Source organism: Eptesicus fuscus, chromosome 10 (assembly GCF_027574615.1).
Source record: "Eptesicus fuscus isolate TK198812 chromosome 10, DD_ASM_mEF_20220401, whole genome shotgun sequence".
Classification (NCBI taxonomy): Eukaryota; Metazoa; Chordata; class Mammalia; order Chiroptera; family Vespertilionidae; genus Eptesicus; species Eptesicus fuscus.
Window position 1 is genome coordinate 87,452,886 of NC_072482.1, and position 24,163 is coordinate 87,477,048.

At 38.4% G+C, this 24,163-nt stretch overlaps 1 long non-coding RNA gene across 2 annotated transcripts in view; it reads right to left on the reverse strand.

The window, feature by feature from the left end:
- LOC114228955 (uncharacterized) overlaps positions 1-24,163 on the reverse strand; it is a 43,608-nt gene that overhangs the window by 4,634 nt on the left and 14,811 nt on the right. For both annotated transcript variants that reach the window (XR_008557257.1, XR_008557258.1), the window contains exons 2-6: positions 20,227-20,421; positions 6,115-6,225; positions 5,667-5,845; positions 4,784-4,868; positions 3,756-3,860 (exon numbers count right to left, since the gene is read on the reverse strand). This is a non-coding gene — a long non-coding RNA (uncharacterized LOC114228955). The remainder of the gene's footprint in view (positions 1-3,755; positions 3,861-4,783; positions 4,869-5,666; positions 5,846-6,114; positions 6,226-20,226; positions 20,422-24,163) is intronic.

The following is a 24,163-nucleotide window of genomic DNA, read 5'->3' on the forward strand; positions in this document are numbered from 1 at the left end:
TACTATAATGGTAAGTCACTTAAAGTGAATCTGCCTGAATTAAGCCAATTTTAATGTTGTTTGGGGAAAACAAATGGGTTAAGACTGGACATTGAGAGTGCTGTGTTCTAGGACTAAGTCTTTCACATACTAGTAGTGTGACCCCAGAAGGATTTTTCTCTCCTATAAACTTGGAAAACTCAGCAATAGCATTCATGGTAGCTTGGACAAATCACTTATAAGTCTCAGTGTCCTCAGCTATAAGTTGAAGAAAATGGCCTTGATCAGTGGAATTCTGGTTATACATTAGAATCACTCAGGAAATGTTAAAAAATAATAATGCCTTGCACTGCCCCCAGACAAACTAACACAGAGTTTCTGGGGGATGTGGGCTAGGCTAGTGGTATTCAAAATGTGGTCTATGGACCACCAGCATCAGCATTACTCGGTATATTAGTCAGCTCAGGCTGCCACAACAAAATACCATAGACTGGGTGGCTTAAACAACAGAAGTGCATTTCCTTCAGTTCTGGAGGCTGGAAAGTTCAAGATCAAGGTGCCAGCTGATTTCAGTTTCTAGTGAGAAGTCTCTTCCTGTCTTCTTGCTGTGTCCTCACATGGCCTTTCCTTGGTGCATGCACATGTCGATAGAGACAGAACTTTCTCTTTTTTTAAAAAAAATATATTTTATTGAGTTTTTACAGAGAGGAAGAGAGAGGGATAGAGAGTTAGAAACATCGATGGGAGAGAAACATCAATCAGCTGCCTCCTACACACCCCCTACTGGGGACGTGCCCACAACCAAGGTACATGCCCTTGACCGGAAACGAACCTGGGACCCTTGAGTCCGAAGGCCGACGCTCTATCCACTGAGTCAAACCGGCTTCGGCTCTCTTTTTCTTCTAATATGGCCTCTAGTCCTATTGGATTGTGACCCACCCTTACTACCTCATGTAACTTTCCCTCCTAAAAGCCCTATCTCCAAATACAGTCACATTGGGAGTTAGGGCTTCAACTTACGAATTGAGGCAGGGGTGGGGGTGCAGGTGGGTAATTTAGTCCATGGCACTTGGGATTTTGAAAAATTTCAGACCCAATCCCAGATCAAATGAATTAGATTCTCTGGGAGTAAGGACCAGGAATCCATGTTTTAACCAACTCTACTGGTGATTCTTATGCAGTCAAGTTTGAGGATCAAAGGCGTAGACCACTTGTTTTTACACTAGGCGGCACATTGAATTACCTAAGGAATTTTCAAGCCTTTGATGTCTAGGGCCCAATTCCATAGATTTTTAAAAATTTCTTTATGTATTGATTTTATAGAGTGAGAGAGAAAGAGAGAGAGAAAGAAACAACAATTTGTTGTTCCGCTTACTTATGCATTTGTTGGTTGATTCTTGCATGTGCCCTGACCAGGGATCAAACCAGCAACCTTGGTGTATCAGGACCATGCTCTAACCAACTGAGCTACCTGCCAGGACATAGATTTTGTATTTGTTACAGGATGCTCACTCTGAGCAAGTTTTAAAGCTTGCAGGTTAATCCAATCTGAAAACCACTGGCGTGGAAGATCTCCAAGGGTCTTTTCAGTCCTAACATAGTATGGATTTTAATATAATGACATACGTATATCTCTATATATAAAAGCCTAAGTGACCGACCAACAAGTTGACCAGTCATTATGATGTGCACTGACCACCAGGGGGCAGGCGCTCAAGTCAGGAGCTGCCCCCTGGTGATCAGTGCGCTCCCACAGCGGGAGCTCCGCTCAGCTGAAGGACTCTCCTGCAGACACTCCTCCTGTGCACCTGAGCAGCCTCGGCAGGCGCAGCAGGGCCAGGATGAGCGGGAGCGGCACAGCCCTCAGGAGATGTTGGACTGCCGGTTTCAGCCCGATCCCACACGGGCCAAAACCAGCTCTCCGACATCCCCCGAGGGATCCTGGATTTCGAGAGGATGCAGGCCAGGCTGAGGGACCCACCAGTGCATGAATCTGTTCACGGGGCCTCTAGTATGTAATATAATATACATAATCTAGATTATGTACATCAAAAGAAGGTGATAAGATAGTTCTATTTTGTAGTTTCAAATACATTTGTTATTCTGTATTCATTAATCACTTGATGATACAATGCATTAAATGGTTGTTTTTTAAGAATTGCTATTTTGGTAGTACATTTGCTAGCTCTTCAGTCTTCATCAAATCAATAGTTAATTTGATGGTCTGTGTCTTTAAACTGTGTAAGACTAAATGAGGGTTTGGATATTAGCCAGATGCTTATAATATATTTTAAAAGAAATGTATAAATTTAGAGTCCAGGGGTAATTATAAAAAACAAACAAACATAATGTGATTATTTTGTAAGTCTCAAAAAAGGTCATTCAACTATAAAAATAAAGGTACTATGGGTATTTCTTTGTATTGAAATTTATATTCAATTATATAGTTTAAAATCTCCTTTGACATCAGGATATATAATGTCTCTAGAATTTTAGATGCTATTTCCCAAAAAATGTACAATAATAGTTGTAGAAAAATGATATTTTAAAATATTTCAAATCACCAGAGCTCTGACCAGTGAATTTAATTGACATTCTGTCATCACAAAAGCTACCACATGAAAGTATATTTTTCTTTTCTCTCCCAGGCATAGGAACCATTTAAAAACTCCATTTTAAAACTTCAAACTCATCAGAGAGGAACAAGTAACGAATGAATCAAAACTAACAACTTTTTAATAGTCTTGGGTTTTAATAAAAGGGTTATTATAAGTGGTATTTGAGCACTTGGCTTAATTAGAATTCTGTTTTGATGAGGCTAAGGTAGCAAACATATGGACACGTTAAATATCTATTTTAATGGTCACAAAGTAACTGGGGAGTTGACATGAAATTGGTATATCCACTCAAAAAAAATCCATGCTCTATTGAAAGGGGATAATGGTGTCCCCTTTACTTAAAAGTCCTCAAAAACTAGCTTTTAAATGTTTTCTGCATCTTTCAACAAATAAACATTACCAGGAAATTACAAATGAAATGTCAGAATGCACGTCAAGATGTGACTTTCTTTCCATATGCAGACACATGGCAATACTCCTTTTCTATAAACAAGTGTATAAGTAAAAAATAACTTGTGGGGAACTGTTTGAAAATAATGCTGCAAATGAATTATCCTTTTACTGGATGCCACTAAGAAAAACCGTGGCCTAGCAATCTAGGAGATGTTGCCTCACAAGTCAGTGGATATCATTTTATGAGAAAAGCTAGCTGCATCAACACTTAGAACCACAGATGAGATGAGATTAACAAACGCTTGAGAAAAAGAGGAAGAGGAAGTAAAAGAAAATTCTGGTTTGTGATAATATTGCAAACTCCCAGCTGTTTCCACTTAATCGCATAGCCTGTTACATATACTGTATTGAAATGAAAGTTCTCTATTACTGAGTTTCTATTTTAAGTGTAAAAGAATAGTACTAACTTTGGTATATCCCTAATCTGTAAGACGTCATTCTCTGAAAGCCAAGAAGCTTCTGAACTTCATGAATATTAAAACTACTTTACATATAAGAAACAAGATATATCAATATAGTAGCTGAGCTAAAATTATAAATAGGAAGAAAAATATATTCCAATATGATAGCAATAGTTATTGTTAAATTGCATTTTCTTACTAAGAAGCTGAGTAACATATACTGTTCCCTTTCAGTGAGGGAATTGCTAAGGTACCATTCTAAACATAATTTTTTGTTTTTATTGAAAGGGTTGTCAGAACTTACGTATTTTCTTAGTTCAGAAATATATAAGAAAGTCTTTCTTGCCAGCTTTGCTAGGAGCTGATGGCAGAATGCTCATGTCTTCTTTCCCCAATAAGCAGAATAATTCTAATGAAGGATAAATCAGAACATATAAATGATTTTTAGCCTCCATCTTTGTGGGTGGCTTTTGGTGCTTCGACATTTAGATGATAAATAATGTCTCAATTATTCTAGATCAGCCTGGCCGGCAAGGCCCAATGGTTGAGTGTCGACCTATGAACCAGGAGGTCATGGTTCAATTCCCAGTCAGGGCACATGCCTGGGTTGTGGGCTCGATCCCCAGAGTGGGGCTTGCAGAAGGCAGCTGATCAATGATTCTCTCATCATGATATTTCTATCTCTGTCTCCCTTTCCCTTCCTCATGGAAATAAATAAAAATATATTTTTTAAAAATTATTCTGGATCAAAAATTAAAGATATACCAAATTATATCCTGAGTGTGTGACTGAATTATCAGAATTATATAGGGAAGCAATATTTCTCATGATACCTTTAGAAATTATGCTCTGCTTTATATATCATTATAAAGTTTTCACTTTTAATTTCTGTTACTTGCTTGGTGTTCCTACTGCTCAGAAGTATAAAAAGTCTCATTGGCTATTGACCTCCAAGTACAAGCTTGCAGTATGATAACATGAAAGACAGAATATGAACAGGTGCCTGAGTTTTTCTACTACTTCTTTCATTTAATGCACCATTGATAATCAGTTCACAGTAAGACAAGGCCTTTGAGGAGCTGACATTCTACCTGCCTCTTCTGCTAGATGGCATCAGTGAAGAGGAACATGCGCCAGGTCTGGCCCAGAGAGCTGGGTCTGTACAGGTAAAGGCTCTGGTAGTTTATCTAAGTGTCCTTAAAACTTACTATTACTACCCTAACTGGTTTGGCTCAGTGGATAGAGCGTCAGCCTGCGGACTGAAAGGTCCCAAGTTCGATTCCAGTCAAGGGCATGGAAAATATTTTTAAATATTTAAAAATATTTTACTACCTTGGTTGTGGGCACATCCCCAGTAGAAGGTGTGCAGGAGGCAGCTGATCGATGTTTCTGACTCTTTATTCCTCTCCCTTCCTCTCTGTAAAAAATCAATAAGATAATATTTTAAAAACACACACATACACACAAAAAAACAACTTACTATTACTAACTTTTCAATGTCTCTACACAAAATTTTAAAAGGACAAAACAAAAAGGAATTGTAGGAGGAAGTTGTGAAAGAAGGACATCGTCATATATGCAAAATTACAGGAAGTGTTCCCTATTTTGTCTACCAAGAAATCATAAGAATTTTTATAAAATCTAATAATATATTTCTGATAATTCCCTTAAGGCAGCTTTTCCTCAAACCCTTTTTTAAAACTAAAAACTAATATTGATAGAGAGATGATAGGTAGGTAGGTAAGTAGATAGATACACAGATAGATGATAAAGATATAGAAATAGATATTTATAAAATAAAGCCTGGAACCAATGTTTACATTTTTATTTTAGTATATTTTATTAAAAAAAAAAGAAAGACATACTTTGATCAACTGATTAGATTTCAAGACCCACTAATGGACTACAACTTCCAGCTTAAAAACATTGCATGGGGTTCTTGTGTATGTGTAGAGAGAGATTTTTCATGTTCGCTATCAAAGTTTAAGAGTATAGATCTCTAAAAATGATGGAATTAAAAGTGGTCTCTGAACTCTTTCTGACCTACATAAATCTGACTATTAAACACATAAGAAGATGCCTTAATGCCTTCGCCAAACAAGAAGCAGAGGCAACTTTGCCTAAAAGCAAACAACATGGGGCATTTAGAAACCTGATCCTACTGGCAGGAGAAGGAAACAGTAGTGAATAGATAAGTTTTAAAGCAATATCCTACCTTTAAGACTTTCCCCACGGCCACATAGATCTTCCAACAGGAAGAGTATATGTTTATGAGGCACACCAAGAAATGTTTGCAGTTGTTAGAGGGCACCACGGGTTCCCAACGGCCTAAAAGTCATCAGCTCATCAAGGAGAAGGTCCACACGGATGGTCAGGAGTCACCAGTTCCTGCCACTGGGAAGGAGACATCCAAGGACTGCCCATCCCAGACCACGCCCATCATATTCCCTTACTCCCTCATCTTAAAAACTCTTCCTACCTCCTCCATTTATAAATGATGGATGGTAGTACATATACCGGCATAGGTCGTAGTCTGCTGTTACAGATGCTGCTGATACAGTGAGACTGTAAGCAGATCATCTATTGATTGTTATTTTCATTCCTTTTCACAGAGTGAATGTCTCTATGGTCAGAGAGAACCAGCAGCAGTAAAAGACACCTACCGTGTAAATGATGAGGGAAAGAGGGCCATGGTCAGAAACATGGATTGGATACAGGGCTTTGGAGCCAGGCCAAGAGGACTTTCCTGTCTTCTTCCAGCAGCAAGGCTTCAACTAGACAGTAAAAAACTAAAATTAGAAAGCCTTTTGTGACCTATTCTTCAGAAACCTTATAACCAAATTTATTCATATTCTTATTTGCCTGGGGCATGCTAGTTTATCGGTGACTTGGGTTAAGTACTCTCTATAAATTCTACACTTGACAGCTCAGCTTAAACCTAAAGAATCCAGAAGGATATATATCAAAGTACAAAGACATCAGCCAGGCATTTCTCTGCATCGTCACTGACTTTGACACACACACACAAATGGATTTTCATACATTTTGGAACATGTACGTACATGGATCTCAATAGCTTGGAATCACTCAGGAAAGTAAGTCCCTGGAATGCACCATTCAGAGCAGCAAATATTCCAATGGGGGAAGGGAGGGAAGATATCCTACAAATATTTTGTTTGCTACTAATAACACTATTTTCTTAAAATTCTCAAGTAGTTTATTAAAAGGATAAGAGAGAAGGAAAAATATGTTTCGGCTTTAAAAAAAAGTCTTATATAAGCAAGGCTCTGCTGATGCCATGTAAAAAAAATAACTTGTTTTTATGGCTAAAGTGCAAGAACCAGGGAATGGCTCACCACCCATCAGCACTTGATCCTTCTGAAGAGCACATTAGTACTAGGGAAGAGAGAAGGAATGCTGGTTTGTGGATGCCAAAGGAAACGAAGATGTAGTAAACATTGGGGGAGAAACATTATTAATGAATTTCAAAGGTTCACACTTCTCAATTAGCTAAAAGTGGTTATTTTTTGAGCCATGCTTTGCAAAGTTTCTAAGACCTCACTGAAATCACAGTATGTGTGGCGTCAAAACTGATCATTAATATGAGATGGTGAAAAGGGCCAAATATGACTCTTTAGTAATGAATTTTGGAAGCACTAGTCATCAGACGAAATCTGGTGAGCAGACACTGCAGCAGCGTCTGTGAGTAGAGAGCTTTTGTATGCCTCAGAGTTATAGAGACTCTGAAACAAATTCAGTGTGGCTACTGCAGCCAGACACGGGCAGCATGAGACAGAGAAGCTAGCACTGGATGTGGGACTTAGGGACATCCTGGTTGTGTCACAAACTCAGGTAAACTGAGTCAGTCATTTCATCCAACTGGGTGCCAGTATCCTCATTTATGAAACAAAAGGGTTGTATCATATCCAAGATTCCTTGAACTTTAGAATTTTATGATTCAAAGTTCTTAAGCTGTGGCATACATGCCTTCTGGATTAGAACTGCCCAGCAGAAATATAATGCAAGCCACATATGTAATTTAAAATGTTTACTAGCTACATTATGTATGTAAAAAGAAACAGGTAAAATAAGGATATATAATATTTTTATTTAACCTAATATGTCCCAAATATTGCCATTTCAACGTGTCTGAAATCTCGAGTAACCACCCACACTTCAAGTGCTCAACAGCCACATTTAGCTAATGGTTCCCAGCTAGCACACTGCACAGTACAAGTCTAGAGAGTAAAAGTTCTCAGGATGGGAGCAGGAGCTACATTGCTCTTCAATGCTCTGAACCACGGTTGCAAAGCCTGGCTTGTCACCAAAATTACTGGAGGCACTTAAAAAATATTTCTGAGCCCACCACATTTGTTGGGCCCGGGTCATATCTTAGAAAATCTCACTGGATAAGTCCAATGTGCAGCCAGTTCATACCAGTCTGCAGGGCAGTGTTTGAAAACCTCTTCACTGACCTAACTGAGTCTTCCTGTTGTTCAGAGGTGGGCGGGATAAGGGAAGCAGTGGTCATGGGGTGAGCATCCTCTCCAGGGACTCTCCAGAAAGTTATCAAGAGGACGATCTCCTATCTGCCGTGTGGGCTGGGAGAATCCAACACTAATCCTGACAGCGGAAGGCGCTTTCAGTTATTGAAGGCAATTTAATTTTTTCAGGTTATAATGTATTAAAAAAAAAAATAAGCTGATGTTGCAAAACAAAGGAGACTAGATTCCACTCTGCCAGGACTTGTCTAGCTGGTGACTTGATGGAGCTGTGGCTATAGTTACCGAACTATTTTCGAGCCTGCTTGTGGAGAATGGTTGCCCTCAATCTGGGACTGATTCTCACTTTCAGATCTCTTCAATTGAGTGGTGAAGAGTAGTTGAGAAAATTTGTCAAAGTGAAGAGTCTCGTAATATTTTCTGACATGAAAAAAATGGGTATGTGTATTATAAGTCTGCCTTCTAGACTTCCAAAACTATTAAGCATGGACAAAGGAGGCTACCAGGGAATTTTTAAAAAACTGGTAAGTTGAAATTAGCCAACGTTATATCAAAGGGAAAGAAGTATCGAAGGGAAATGAGGATATTTGTGGCCTAACTGGAGAAAAGGTTTAAAAGCATCAGGTCAAAAACAATAGATGAGACCAATATGGTGACACGAGAGAACCCAACCTTTGTGCTCCCACCGTGATCAACAATCAGACAGCCATCCACAAACAGAAATGGCTCTGGGATTCCACTTCAGAAACTAGCAGCACAGTGGAACCAAAAACCTGAGAAAAACTGCACAAGAAGAGAATGAAGACAGCGTCATTTTGCCTACACCCCCACCCCCACTCCCCAGCTGGCATTGCCCAGTGCCAAGAGGGAACTTCCCAGCTAGAAAGAGTTCCCTTCTCCCAGAAAGGAAAAGCTTACTCAGCCTTTTTGAACACTATACAAAGGTTCTCCTTTTGTTTCACCCTACCCAGACCTGTAGGGCTGAGCCATACAGAAACAGCTAGGAATGAGGGGAAAAAGCAGAAGCTACCAATAGCAGCCATGCAAAAGAAGCAAATGTAGTTCATAGTGACCTGATCTGCAGATAACCCTTATGATCCACAAAAGAAATATTCATAGAAACCATCTCTACAAATCCCAGCCCATAGCTTGTGATTATTTTTAGACTGATACTAAGATTTTGTTAAATTTAACATAAAAATAGATTATTTTACATGGACCATTAAAAATCACAAAAAGCAAACATCTTTATAGACAAGCTCTCCTAAAAATTATAAAATAAGCTCCTCTATCTGAGTCCCTTTATGTCACGATGGTAAGTGTCCAATGGCTAGAGACAGATTTATGTTCAAATACAATTTATTTGCCCTATAACCTCAGCCAAATTGCTCAGCCTCCCCCAAATCTCCATTTTCTGGGGGGTGTTTCATGCCCATCTTGTGAGGATATGAGCACGAAACATAAAGAATGTAAAGTGTTGAACACAATGGGAGAGGCAGAATACTAGTAAATGCTCAAAGGTAGCTATTAAGATTATCAAAACAAAGGCTATTAAAAGACCTGACTGATAAACATTTATGAGATTTTCTGGAAATTAATAAGGCCCTTATAAAAAACATATTTATTCCTCATAACTATATATAACATAACAGATTTATTTGGAATACTACAAGGAAAATATCCCTAAAATTTCCACCCAATATTTTCTAACACTCACACACACATGCACGATGCTCTTTCACCACCACTCTTCATAGTCTTTTTATTTCTCCAGAGGAAAAGTAGAACACAAAGTTCTTCTCTAAACCACAAATTAGAGGTCATCATCAGTTCATTTGGAAAAATATCCATCAGTGTTTATACACATACAGACCCACACACATACACACGTCTGTGAATACACATAGACACACACACACACACTTGCTCCTATGTATATATGAAATATAAATTAGTAAAAACCTTGATTTTAGTTAACATAAAAGAATGAGTTGGTAGGGAAGCTCAAGCACTTATGATGACCACAAGACTCATGCCTCTGTCTTACTCTTAACCATCCCTGATGGACTTTTCTGACAAACACATTCCATACTCCCACAAATCATTCTAGCAAAGGAAGAAATGAGAGAAAAAGAGCAGCAGGGAGGGGGAAGGGAGGAAGGAAAATAGGATGGGGGGTGGGGCGGGGAAAGAGAGGAAAGGAAGGGAGGGGGGAAAAAAGATTCCATGTGCAGGGCATGTGTGTTTGCTGGGTTGGCAAGCCAGGTCAATTTTGGGAAGCCAGTTTTTTGCCCACCCAGAGCTTGCCCAGACTAAGGCTATGTTGCAAAACAAGCAGTGATTTCTCTGCCAGGCATATTATTGGAATGAGTGGAGTCCCAGACCTGACTAATGTTTTCTCCTGGCCCTCTTACTTCCTTAACACAAACATCTGAGGCTGAGGTAGTTTGAAGTGAGCTCCTCAAAGCATCCCCAAATTCCTACTTTTTATTTTTTATTTCCTTGATGTTTACTACCTAGTTCAAGAGCTAATGACCTCTGCTCCACCCAGCACTAACCCTGTGGGTTCTAAATGCTTTTGCCTTTCAGAACCATCATTCCAAGCTCGGTTACCTCCACACAGAGTCTAAAATTAGAATCAATGAGCCATGCCAACTCAGCCCCATAGTGGGAGATCCCTCTAGGGCAGGTACTTCATCATTTGAGGCAGCCTGATGTCTTGAGAACACTTGTGACTGACAGAAGAAATAGTTGTGACTGGCCATTTTGGTTTAGTTGATCCTTAGACATAGTAACAAGACAAGCTAAGGTCTGAAAGGCAGGTTGTGCCAAGAAAGCTGCATGTAGACAGAATGTAGTTGATTCACTTAAAGAAATATTCAGTGAGGCACTACTGTGTATTGATACTGATTCCAAGAATGTATAAACACCTAAAATCATGAAATGTTATAGCTAGACATCTAGTCAGACCTTTTCATTTTACATATTTATAGACAGAATTAAGGTCTGGAAAATTTAACTTTTCCAAAGTGATGGGCAGAGACTGGAATGAGCTTTGGTTGTAGTTCAGTGGAAACTAAGTGCAAGCAAGGAGGTTACACACAATTAGTAAAGACTTAATAATGGGACTTGAAGGACTCATCAACTAAAAAGTAGCACCTGGGAGAGCAGAACTGCAGCCACCAGAAAGGTGTCTAATAAAATGTAAGAGACAACTGTCCAGCCCTAGCTGGTTTGGCTCAGTGGATAGAGCATCATCCTGCGGACTGAAAGGTCCCAGGTTCGATTCTGGTCAAGGGCACATGCCTGGGATGCGGGCTTGATCCCCAGTAGGGAATGTGCAGGAGGCAGCCAGTCAATGATTCTCTCTAATCATTGATGTTTCTATCTCTCTTTCCCTCCCCTTCCTCTCTGAAATCGATAAAGATATGTTAAAAAAACAAAAAAGATACAACTGTCCAGGTTCTACCAGAGGTGGGATGAACATTGCTTCTGACCTTTGTCTCCATTCATAACTTGCCAGGGAGCTTTCTGATTACAAAATTCAAATTCCTAAATGCCATGAGTTTAGAATTGGAGTATACTGGGTGACAGAGAAGACAATTCTAATTAGCAAAGGCTAATCACTTGAATTAAATTGATAAACTTGAGTTTCTAAAATTATATACTTGAGGACTCTGGATTCATGAAATATATCCCAAGGTGGTCAATAATCCTTATTATTATTATTATTATTACAATTTTATTGATTTTTTTTTTTTTTTACAGAGAGGAATGGAGAGGGATAGAGAGTCAGAAACATTGGTCAGAGAGAAATATCAGTCAGCGGCTTCCTGCACACCACCCACTGGGGATGTGCCCATAACCAAGGTACATGCCCTTGACCGGAATTGAACCTGGGACCCTTCAGTCCGCAGGCTGACGCTCTATCCACAGAGCCAAACCAGCTAGGGCATCCTTATTATTTTTTTCTGTGGAACATTATTAAAAATTTTAGTATATATGTAGCTAGTTTATGATGGGGCAAAAATAATGAAGTTATTAATAAATAAACACCACTATAACAGAATGTAATAAAATGTAGTTGTGATATATTTAGTCGATAAGAATACAGTAGTATAAACAGCTATCCAAATGGTTTTTAGGAATTTAAATGTTAATAGGTTACCAACTTACTAACACTTCTCTTAAAATAAGAAGTAAAAGGTTTAATATGTGAAATGAAGTATCAGATTTATTTTTTACCGTCTACCATACTCAAAGTAGACCCTTTGTTTTCTCTTAAAGGTACCAGCAAGGGTTACTCTGTTACTGCCAGGAGATCTGGGTTTGGGATAGCCAGACTGAGATCAGATGACTGTTCTGTGTAAATAAGGGTTCTGAGACTGTGGATTCATGAGATTGGAAATCCAGCAAGAGGCAAACATTCACATCTCTATTATAGGAAAATTATTAACCGTGTTCACTATTTGGAACAAAAGAGAAAAGTAGACAAATTCATGTGTAATCACAACAAATGCTCTACTAAACACTATGTAAAAACAAAGTATAGTCTCAATAACACCAGCCAATTTGAGTAGCTTTTGACAAAGGAACAAACATTCTTTCCCAGGACTGTAAGTTCTATGTCAAGTAATATAATGCAGAACAGAGACTGGAACGTTTCATGAAACAGAAGAACTTTCAGGACTTATTTTTTTCTGAAAGGAAGATATGCCAGGAAAACCTTTATACAATGAAATAGTCTATCTTCATTATGTCTGAAGTCATGGAAAACACCCAAATATTGCCCTAGTTTTTCCCTCTTACTTGGAGACAGATTATAACGTAGTCTACACAGTCAGTGAAAATATATGTGTGGAACACAACTTCTCTTGGAGACAGTGGGGGAGTGCCTGATATTTAGAGACCCATGTACACTGCTGTTTAAGAAACAGTCTTAAATATCATCATCACCAATTGAATACACACAATGCCTGACTGGGTTCATTGCTTCCTCAAAGAATAGACAATTGTGTCAGTGGATTTTTATATGATAACTAGAGGCCTGGTGCACGAATTCATGCAGGGGTGGGGTCCCTTGGCCTGGCTGGTGATCAGGGCCGATTGGAGCCGGGGGGAGGGTGGCTGGGGGGAGGGGCCAAGGGAGGTTGGCCAGTCATGGGAAGTTGGCTGTGAGAGTGCACTGACCACCAGGGGGCAGCTCCTGCATTGAACATCTGACCCCTGGTTGTCAGTGCACTTCATAGCGACCAGTCGACCAATCGTTTGGTTATTCGGTCGCTTAGGCTTTTATCCTATCTAATAATAGACAAATATGCAAATTGACCATACCTCTGACACACCCACAAGCCACGCCCACCATCCAATCAGAACGAGTATGCAAATTAACCCAAACCAAGATGGCTACAGCCACAGAGAGCAAGGTTTCCTAGGTAACAGAGGAAGCCAAGCTTTCTGCCAGCCGTTGCCAGGCCTAAGCCTCCACTCAAGCTACAAAGTTTCAATTATAGAAGGTAAACAAATTCAAACAAATGGCGGCAGAATGGAGCTTGAGAGAGCAGGCCAGGGTTGCCGCCGGCAACAGGGGAAGCAAAGCTTTCCACACACCCTGGCCGGGCCCACCCGCTTAAGGCAACAAAGTTTCAATTATAACCCCAACACAAATGGCTGCGGGCCTCTGGAGGGAGCCCAGGCTTGGCTCTGCTCCAGGCTACAAAGTTGTAGAAGGAAAATAAATTCCAGATACCAGGGCCTCCGCTTGGGTTGCCAGGGGGCGTGGCCAGCCTGCAAACCACCACAGGCCCCTCACTCAGGCCGCCCCACGGCCCAAGGGAACCCCCACCCTGATCAGGGACGCCCTTCAGGGCAAACCAGCTGGCCCCCACCCCTGTACCAGGCCTCTATCCTATCTAATAAAAGAGTACTATGCAGATTGATCATCACTGCAAGACACAATATAGCTGCCCCCATGTGGTCAAAGATCCTGCCCCCATGTGGACACAAGATGGCCACCACAAGATGGCCAGCAGGAGAGGGCAGTTGGGAGGCACCCGGCCTGCAAGGGAGGGCAGTTGAGAAGGACCAGGCCTTCAAGGGAGGGCAGTTGGAGGTGATCAACCCTGCAGGAGAGGGCAGTTAGGGGTAACCAGGCCGGCAGAGGAGGGAAGTTGGGGGCAAACAGGCTGGCAGCAGAGTGGTTAGGGGGTGATCAGGCTGGCAGGCAGAAGCGGTTACGGGCAATCAGGAAGGCAGGCAGGCAAGCAGTTGGGAGCCAGCAGTCCTGGATTGTGAGAGGGATGTCCCCGACTGCCCGTTTAGGCCCGATCCCCTTGAGGGGTCCCAGATTGGAGAGGGTACAGGCTGGGCTGAGGGACAACCCCCCTCCGTGCACGAATTTCGTGCATCGGGCCTCTAGTATATATAGATGGGCTAATGAGGGTCCTGTTTAATCCCTGGAATGAAGTTCAAAACCCTGAAAGTTCTAAATGTGATTTTCAGATTGGCTTACCTAGAGTTCTCTGGAGTAAGCTTTTGTGATGTGAAAACAAAAGATAACAGTTCCTTTCTCAGGAGAATGAGTTTTGATGTAATTGTGCTTCTTTAAATGAAGTTTATTGCTACAGGAGTTACAGAGTAGATGGTTTCCACTCTGTAAGTAAGTAAGTAGGTCCTGGAATAATGTAGATTGATACTACATTGAACTTCTTACAATTTCTCAACCATATCCTCTTGAACAGTTTTGATTAAGGCATTTGAAATGGCCTGATCACTTTTCAATTTTCTTATTATTTTATTCCTTTATGACACATAAATCACTTTGACTAAAAACATTCATCTGCCCTGGTTGGTTTGGCTCAGTGGATAAAGTTTTGGCCTGCAGACTGAAGGGTCCCAGGTTTGATTCCAATCAAGGGCACATGCCTGGGTTGTGGGCTCAATCCCCAATAGGGGGCGTGCAGGAGGCAGCCGGTCGATGATTCTCTCTCACCATTGATGTTTCTATCTCTCTCTCCCTCTCCTTTCCTCTCTGAAATCAATAAAAATATATTTAAAAACACACACACAAAAAAAAATTCATCTGCATATTCAAGAGGCTTAAAGAACCCAAGTAGATAATCCTTCTGCATGAAATTCTCCTCCTTGGCTTTCTGTGATTGTATACTCTCATGGGTTCCCTTACACCTTTATGACTATTTGTCTCTTGTATACTTCTCTCATTCAATCCTTTTCTTCTCAGTGAGTGTGTTTTAAAATCCCATGCGGCTCTTATCTTTCTATACTGCATACTCTCACATAGAAATTCTATCCATTTTCATAGACTATCTGTAAAGAAGTTTTCAAATCTTGTACCATGGCTTCTGTATTGCCATTGCCTGGCTAAATACCTGTTCTTGCATATTTTACTGGCCTCCTAAGTGCAGAATAGAGATTCTTTTTCTGCTGTTCCATATTCCTATAATAGCATTAATGCTAAGATGGGCAACAGGTAACCTGAGACCTCAGTTACCTTTGACTTTCCTTCACTTTATTCAGTTGCTAAGTCCTCCTAATTCTACTGACATTTTCCCCCTTCCCATTCATTTCCCCTGCTACTTCCCTAGTTCAGTTTTTTTATTATTTTCTCAACAGATTGGATCCAACAGCAATAACTGGCTTTCACGATCCTATTCTCCTCTTTAATTCATCCAAAATGTACTAGTCAGATTAATATTCCTCAAGCATATATCCGATGATTTCACTCCTTGTTAAAGCAACAGAATGATCGTTTCCCATGGCTCAAAAAAATAAAATCGTAATTTGTTAGCAGAACATTTCTTTCTAAAGTGTATTTATCACTTCCCTTCGCCAGCCCCAAATTCCAGTTGTGAAAAAAATGTGTACTAGTATACTTTTTCAATTGAAATAAACTATGAAGTACAAAGAAAGAGAAAGAAAACACGGGGAAAAAGATCATCACTTGTGGGTGGGTACATGTTTTCTGACAACTGGTAAATGTTCTAAGATTTAATATTATGTAAGTTCTTGGAAGGGTGGAGTGGCCACATCAGCTACAGGGGATAAAAAGTTCAGGACACGTGGCCATGGAATATGGTGAGCAGATGGACAGGGCTGGGTCGAGGAGACCCACCCTGGACTTTTTCAACCAGTTACAGACAAGAAGACAAATGAATACATCTCCTGAACAGGAGCGGGTTACTAGTAAATGGATATAGATGAACAGAGCTTCTAGCACAGGGCACGTGAGATAAATATAACAAAGATCAGAGCAAACATTTCTGGAACACTCAGTTTTGCTCTTTGGAACCACTGAGGAGCTTGTACTTCCAGGTTAGCCTGGTCAAGGATATTGGGGCAAGGCCTCAGAGGTCCAGAGACCCTTGGAAATAGCAAGCTGAAGAATCTTGATTAACTGGCAAAAAGCTGTTTTTATAAACATGCCGCTGCCTGTACACTGCTTTGCTGACAAATGGAAACAGCTTTCTATTCATCTGCAGCTTTCTATCCCTGCTTATTGTGAATGGAATAAGCTACCTGGATTTTGCAAATTAGGTAACAAAAATTCTGCAAATGCTGGTTAGGAATGGGCCAAATTGTTTAGCTTAAACCCTCTTATCTCTGTACTTCGGCCAAAAGTAATTTTTGGTTTATTCCATGAATTATAATGAACTCTGAATTCATAGGATCTGAACAAAAATGTTTTCCTATGAAAAGATGCATGTTAATTAAAGATAAATGGAGCAAAAAAGGAAGGCTAATCAAGACACCAAACAAAGAGGTGAAGAATAACAAAATTCTAGTTACATAAAAGAACTAGTGAAGTTTATTCTCTGTGGTTGCAGTGTTTCTCTTATCTGACAGAATCAATGTACAGGTCTCCCCTGCTTTCCAAAACTTTTCATTATGTCCCTTTGCTTTTACAAAAAAATGTAAATTCGTATGTAATTGCCTTTTTAATAAAAGCAGAAATCTTTAGATTTCATTCATTTAGTGAGAATGAGTACAAGAGTCTTCCCTAAAAGTGAAGTGCGTAATGTGAACTTTCAGAAAGCGGGGTACTCTGCTTTATGCCATTCTGTCTTATGAAAGGATCCACAGGAACCTTTCCTTTTGGATAGTGGGGGGAACCTATAATTGTAAACTTTTTGTTGCAGTTGGTAAAGATGTAATCTTAATAGTTATAGCAAATTTCACAATGTCCCCCAAAACTGCTAAGGGTGTTACTGAATGCTAAAGAGCCCTAGCTGGTTTGGCTCAGTGGATAGAGAGTCAGCCTGCGGACTGAAGGGTCCTGGGTTCAAATGTGGTCAAGGGCACATGATCAAGTTGCAGGCTCGATCCCCAGTAGGGGGGATGCAGGAGGCAGCCGATCAATGATTCTCTCTCATCATTGATGTTTCTATCTCTCCCTCTCCCTTCTTCCCTGAAATCAATAAAAATATATATTTTTTAAAAGTCTAAAGAAATCAGAGCAGACTTAACTTATATTCAATGTCCTCAGAGCCATTTCAAAAAACAAATCACGCAGGACATTTTTGCTTACTAATAATAATAGTCATTAAGAAGTATGTAAAAGCATTTTACTGTGATATATCTGAAATCTCATACTTCATCAAAACATAATTTTAAAAAAATCTTCAGCCTCTATTTGACCTCAAGACTCTATGTAATCATTAGTAATACTAATGCTTTTCAGTTTATCCAGATTAATTCTACAATTAGGGCTTTATAATTTTAAATGATAAATAATGATGCTATTGCAAAATTTAGCCAAAGTAAATGCTGCACAAAGCAACTTTTCTTCTACATGTTTTCCTCATATACATGAGGTACTGTAGCATGGCAGTGAAGAACGGGGTTTCTGAAGTCAGATTATTTAGAAAGGTGGACCAATTCTACCATTTATCAGCTGTGTGACACTGAGCAAATGTTTATTGTCTGTGCCTCAGTTTCCTTATCTGTGAAATAAGGGTAATGACAGTACTTACAACTCAGGGTTATTGCATTTTAAAAAGGTGAAAGGTACACATGGGAATATCAGTAAATCACTATCACTAGCTATTCTCATTATAGTCATAAATATTAATATATGTGTATCACAGACTCATTAATATTTTTTGCAACAAAGACTATAAACTTAGCCTAAAATATAGTCATATATTTTGAGCACAATATAATTTTTTCTCAGTAAAACATGAAAGCACATAGAACAGCTCACGGGTCACTCAGTAGGTGGCAATATAGTATTATTTTTAAAATAATGCTTCTTTATTTTTTTGTTAATCTTCACCCGAGGAAATTTTTTCCATTGATCATTTTAAAGAGTGGAAGGTAGCGGGGGGTAGGGAGGTGGGGAGATGTGAGAGAGACATATCGACTGGTTGCCTCCTGCATAAGACCCAACCAGACTGGGGATTGAATGTGCAACCCAGGTACATGTTCTTGACTAGGAATCAAACCCATAACCCTCCGGTCCACAGGCCAACACTCTAATCACTGAACCACACTGGCCAGAGCAGTGCTTCTTTATTTTTAACGCTATTTTTTAGAAGCTACAACTAACCATTACATTCAGATGAGTAAGACTTTTGTAAAATAACTCTATCACATTATTTAGCATCTTATAAGCTTGAATATTATTCTCTCATTCAACAGTTTAAATTATATCTCGGTCATCGCAAACCTTTTCAACAGGAATGTATTTTCTGTTAATATACTGCAAGATACATATTTTTAGATTTTTCTTCTATAAAACAGATTTATTTATTAAGTATAAAAAAAGTAAAATGGTTCCTGGATTCCAAAGGAGTTGACATCTCAATACAAATGTGCAGCAGGGACATTCACATGCTGAACACAATTCTGAGAGAGATGCTTATGACTGATTGAGTACACACGGAAGAGAAAACATCATCAGCAAAGAGAGCCTTACTCTCTGAATTCAATTTATGAAACTCAGATAGTGTGTAAATTGAGAGAGCAACAGAAAGTGGAATTGTTTGTGAATAACTTCAAATGGAAGAAAGAAGTAGAATCCTTTCTCTTTCAGAATATGATTTGGCTTTAATTCTGCTGGAAGGTAGCAAAGTGGTAGTAGGCTGACTAGCAGTGGTGATAGTTCTCAAGCTTGTCTTATTCCTAATCTCAGAAGGAAAGCTCTCAATATTTCCATGGTGTCTGCTGTTGGTGTTTTGTAGATATCTCCTGTTAGATTAAAGAAAAATTCTCTTCTATTCTTAGTTTGCCAAAAGATATATTTTAATCACAAAAAAGTGCTGACTTTCATCAACTGCTTTTCTGGTAAGATGATCATTTAATTTTTTCCCTTTATTCTATCAATGTGGTAAATTCTACTAATTGATTTTCTAATGTTAAATGAACATTGCATTATTACAACAAACTCAACTTATTTTCAACATCTTATCATTTTGTGCATGTTGTTTGGTGAGCTGACATTAAGAATTTTGGTGTATATGTTCATGATTGAGATTGCCCAGAAACTTTTTCCTCATCATTTCCTGTTTATGTTTTGATATGATATGAAGGTTATACTGGCCTCATAAATTAAGTTGGATAGTGTTGCCTGTTTCTGTTTTCTGAAAAGGCGAGATATTTATTCCTTAAACATTTGCTAGAATTAAATAGTTAAACTATTTGTACATGTAGTGGAAGGTTTTAAATTAGAGATTCAACTATTTTTAGTTGTTATGAGATATTCAAAATTTCTGGGGGTTTTTTGTGGTCCACATTTCAGCAGGCTGAATTTTTGTATTATTTTTATCCTAGTAGCTTATAGAAAATAGTTGAGAAAAAGCATACATTTATTAGATATGTAACTATTGCTGAAATCTATAGTGGATAAGAACTATATTTAATGGTTGTTCTATTTCTTGGTTATTTTGACTTTACCTTATTAAAATGAACTTCTTTGGGGCATAATTTTCAAAAGCATAATTGTGGTACTAAAATGACTGAGAATACATTTTGTTTTGAGGTAAAATGAAAAGACGCAGTGGCATTCCTAGTATACTTGACACCTGAAAGGAACAATTTTTAACACTTTTTCCTCTAGATGACAAACGTATCTTCAGTGATGATGATGAAATGAAACAAATAATTATTATGTCCAGAAAGGAAATGCAGTGACAATTTTCATTTATTAAATTTTTCATATCAAATAATGCTAGTAAAAAAATAGTAAAAACAATAAAAGCAAAGTTTCAAAACTTTTCAAGTACATTAATATATTTTTAGAAAAATATGTATACCTACATGTTGATTTTCCAGGGTGATGAATAATCCCATTGCAGTTTCTGGCTTTGAGCCTTCACTTCTGCAAATTTGTCAATGGCTTTGTCAAACTGATCTTCACATATTCATGGTGGATAGAATCAGGATAGTGAGATGTGTCAATCTGTCTTCACTCATAGTTGATTGAAGGACACTTTATTTTAATTTCAAATGTTTCTTTCACATGAAAAAAACAGATACACAAATGGTTAGGAAAGCTTTAAAATAAAAGTGTTTATCAGGAATTCATAAAAATACCATTTAACTGAAAATTCCAGAAATAATAGTAACATCCTTGTCTTTGTTCTTTGCAATCAGTTCTGGTTAGCTTTCAAATGTTTCTGCAATTGAAACTTTTCCACTAAAATACCTTCACCAGAAAATTTATCATAAATATCTATTATATTTGGTAAAATTAACCAAAGCTTATAAATGGTTGTATATTATTTGAGCTTGCTTCAGGCTCAGTTCATATTTCTAACCCCTGCTGTACTATGGAATCCTGTGTTTCAACATAGATTCAAAATAAACAATTATAGCACAGTGATTGTGAAAATGAAGAAACAGAACTTGGCTGCTTATTCTTGAAATAAACATGTGTAGCTGAGTCCAATGCAGGGGAGTTAGAGTTACTTCCATGTAGAATGCAATGTTTATTAAAGAATAAGCAATAGGGGTGGGAGTGGCCGGGGAGGGGTCAATGGAGGAAAAAGGAGACATATGTAATACTTTAAACAATAAAAAAAAGAAATTTAAAAAATAGAATAGCCCTGACTGGTTTGGCTCAGTGGATAGAGCGTCAGCCTGCGGACTGAAGGGTCCCAGGTTTGATTCCGGTCAAGGGCATGTACCTTGGTTGTGGGCACATCCCCAGTGGGAGGTGTGCAGCAGGCAGCTGATCGATGTTTCTAACTCTCTATTCTATCCCTCTCCCTCCCTCTCTGTAAAAAATAAAATAAAAAAATAAATAAATCAATAAAAATATATATATATATATTTTAAAGAATAATCAATAAAAAAAACATGGTCATTTCTAGCTTACATATAGTATATTATTAAGTTTCAGACCCAGCTGGCGTGGCTTAGTGATTAAGCGTCAACCTATGAACCAGGAGGTCAAGGTTCGGTTCAGTTCTTGGACAGGACACATGCCCAGGTTGATTTATTTCTGGAAATATTCATAAAAAATACAGATTACATTCCCTTTTGCTCCTTCACCAGGCTTGGTTAAATTATTACACTGTGCTTCATTTTTGCTTATCTGCCATCACTGGCAGTGAGTAATACAACTTACTCTGATGTAATGGAGTGGATAACAAACTGATATATCAAGATTGAGGTACGCCTGGCCTTATCTGACACTTTCAGCACCCTATCACAAACTGCAGGGTGGTAACTCTGCTCAGTACATGCACATCCTCCCAGGTCTGGAAAGGAAATACCTGGGAAATTTAATTAAAGTCTAAGTGAATCATAATATGAATCCCAATAGACTACAGCAAATATTAAATTTCTGGTTTGCAGCTTAAAAAATAACTTAAGATACGGTAAAATTCCAATATCATAAGAATGTAGTATTGCATCAATTGTAGTAAGTAAAAGAACTGGAAAAACAGCATTAAATATTTTTGTGGGGTTTAAACTAACCAAAATGACTACACCTTTTAAGGTGTTGATGTTTTTTACGCTTCATTGACAAATTTGGCTGAAAGAACCAAACTAGTCTGTCTTAATAGCCACAAAAATAAATAGAATGCCCATTTGCTTCCTGTTAGGTTCTGTTGATGGACTAATGTTCCCTCCTGCAACAGTCATTGAGGATGTTTATATTCTTGACCCCTCACAGAGAAGCAGGAAAGAATCTGAACTCTGAGGACTTGATGTACTTTGGCTTTGATGTGCTGCTCTGGCCTCTGTGGTGGAAGTGAGCATGCAGAGGGACAGACCTGAACTTGTACTGAGAGCAGCAAAAACGACAATCGAGAGTCTGATGTTTAGTAGTGTGTCTCTAAATCAACTTGTATAAGAACATACTTTCTGTAGCAACATACATTATGGTTTCAACTGCCCTCAAAATTAGGCAGATAAAATGTACAAAAGAAACAAGGCATTTTCTTAAAAATATGTAAAACAGCCAATGAGGTAGGAAGGATGCACCAATAATGGGCCTACTGACAATAAATTGAAATAATTACCAGGAGCATTTTGGAGTCAAGTATTCCACTAAAGGGAAATCAAAATATTTAATGGGGGATAGTGGGGAACAGCAGGCATTTGTATTTTTTTAAAATCACCAGATATAATTCTGATATGAAACCAGCATTATGAGCCATGGCTTTGGACACCATCAATTGTTTAATTTAATGCAGTATAACATCATGCTTTAGAGTCTGGGTTTTGGAGATAAACAATTTTGGATCAATTTCCAACTCTGCCCCTTTACTAGCTTCATTTCTCTGTATCTCATTTATTCAACATCCAATGTATATTTGTTGAGTGCTAGGCTGTGTTCTAGACATATAACAGTGAACAAAACAAATGGAAACGCCTGCCCTTGTGCCATTTACACTCTAGAGTAAGGATAAGGACAAAACAACAATATAATGTGCGTGTGTGTGTGTGTGTGTGTGTGTGTGTGTGTGTAATATTTAATAATACGGGGGAAGTCTGGGGGAAGAGAGGAATTAAGAGAAATGTATGTATTGGATCTTCCAACCTCCTGAACTTGTGAAGATTTAGCAGAGTTCATATATAAGGTGCTTGGAACAGTGGCTGGCACATAATGTTCAGTAAGAGCTATCTGCCATTCTCTTATTGTACTAATGAGGAAATTAATATCCAGAGAGATGAAAGAATCTTTCCAAGTACATCTAAGAGAGGAGGCAAATCAGGCTCAGGGCTATTCCTACCTGACCCCCTCAACTCACTCCTAGAAGAATTTCAATATGGGGCTAAAGACAATGACTAAAACAATGGAACCAGAGCTTGCCTCTTGACACAGATACCTACATCTGAACGTAGTTCTTGTTGGTGCCATGCATCAGAAGCAAATATTGCTAAATGCAACTTTTATTTGTCATCCCTGAGGACATGGATAAAATAAAGGGCTAAAAGAACTCAACTTTTCTATAACTCAGGCCAACTCCTTAAGCATCTTTGTATTAAAATAGTTCTATGAGGGGCTATCTACTGGTCTCCATTTACATATCATAAATAGGTAAACAATGGCTAAGGAAGACTGTAAAAGAACACTATAAAATGCATTTTTGACACAACTTAATACACTACTACTAATAATTATTATTATTTTTAATCTCCCTTAATAAAATATTATTTTTAATCTTCCTTAATAAAAATATCTTGTGAATAAAGAAAATATGATAATTTCTTGAAATATATTTGGGCCCAAGCAGTATTTTAAAACATTTTTATTGTCAGATGGAACTTAGAAAACTTACAGGAGACCAGAAATTAGAAAAGCAATAATTGAAGACATCTTCTTGAGAAACTTATTGGGATAAAGTATCTGAGTCAAAGTCCAATGAGATGTCCAAACAATTATTCTAACTCTTTATTAGAATGACCGATATTTGTTTGGGTTATGAGAACTATAAGGGTTAAGATCATATAATGCGAGTGAGTGAAAATTTATTCCCATGACCCTCAAAACTAAAAACAATTAAATTTGACATTGAGTAAAGGAAAGAGGAACAACCAATTTAAACATGTTGCAGAACATTCTAGAACCTATGTGAAAAACATAATTTGCTCTGTTAGTGTCATGCCTTTTGATAACACAGCAAAGTCTTTTATCTTTATCGTGAAAGCATATGAAGCGGAAAAGAAAAAGACAAACCAGTAACTCTGGTTGTAGCATAAGAGATTAAATTGACAGAAAAAAAAAAATGGGGAAAAGGAA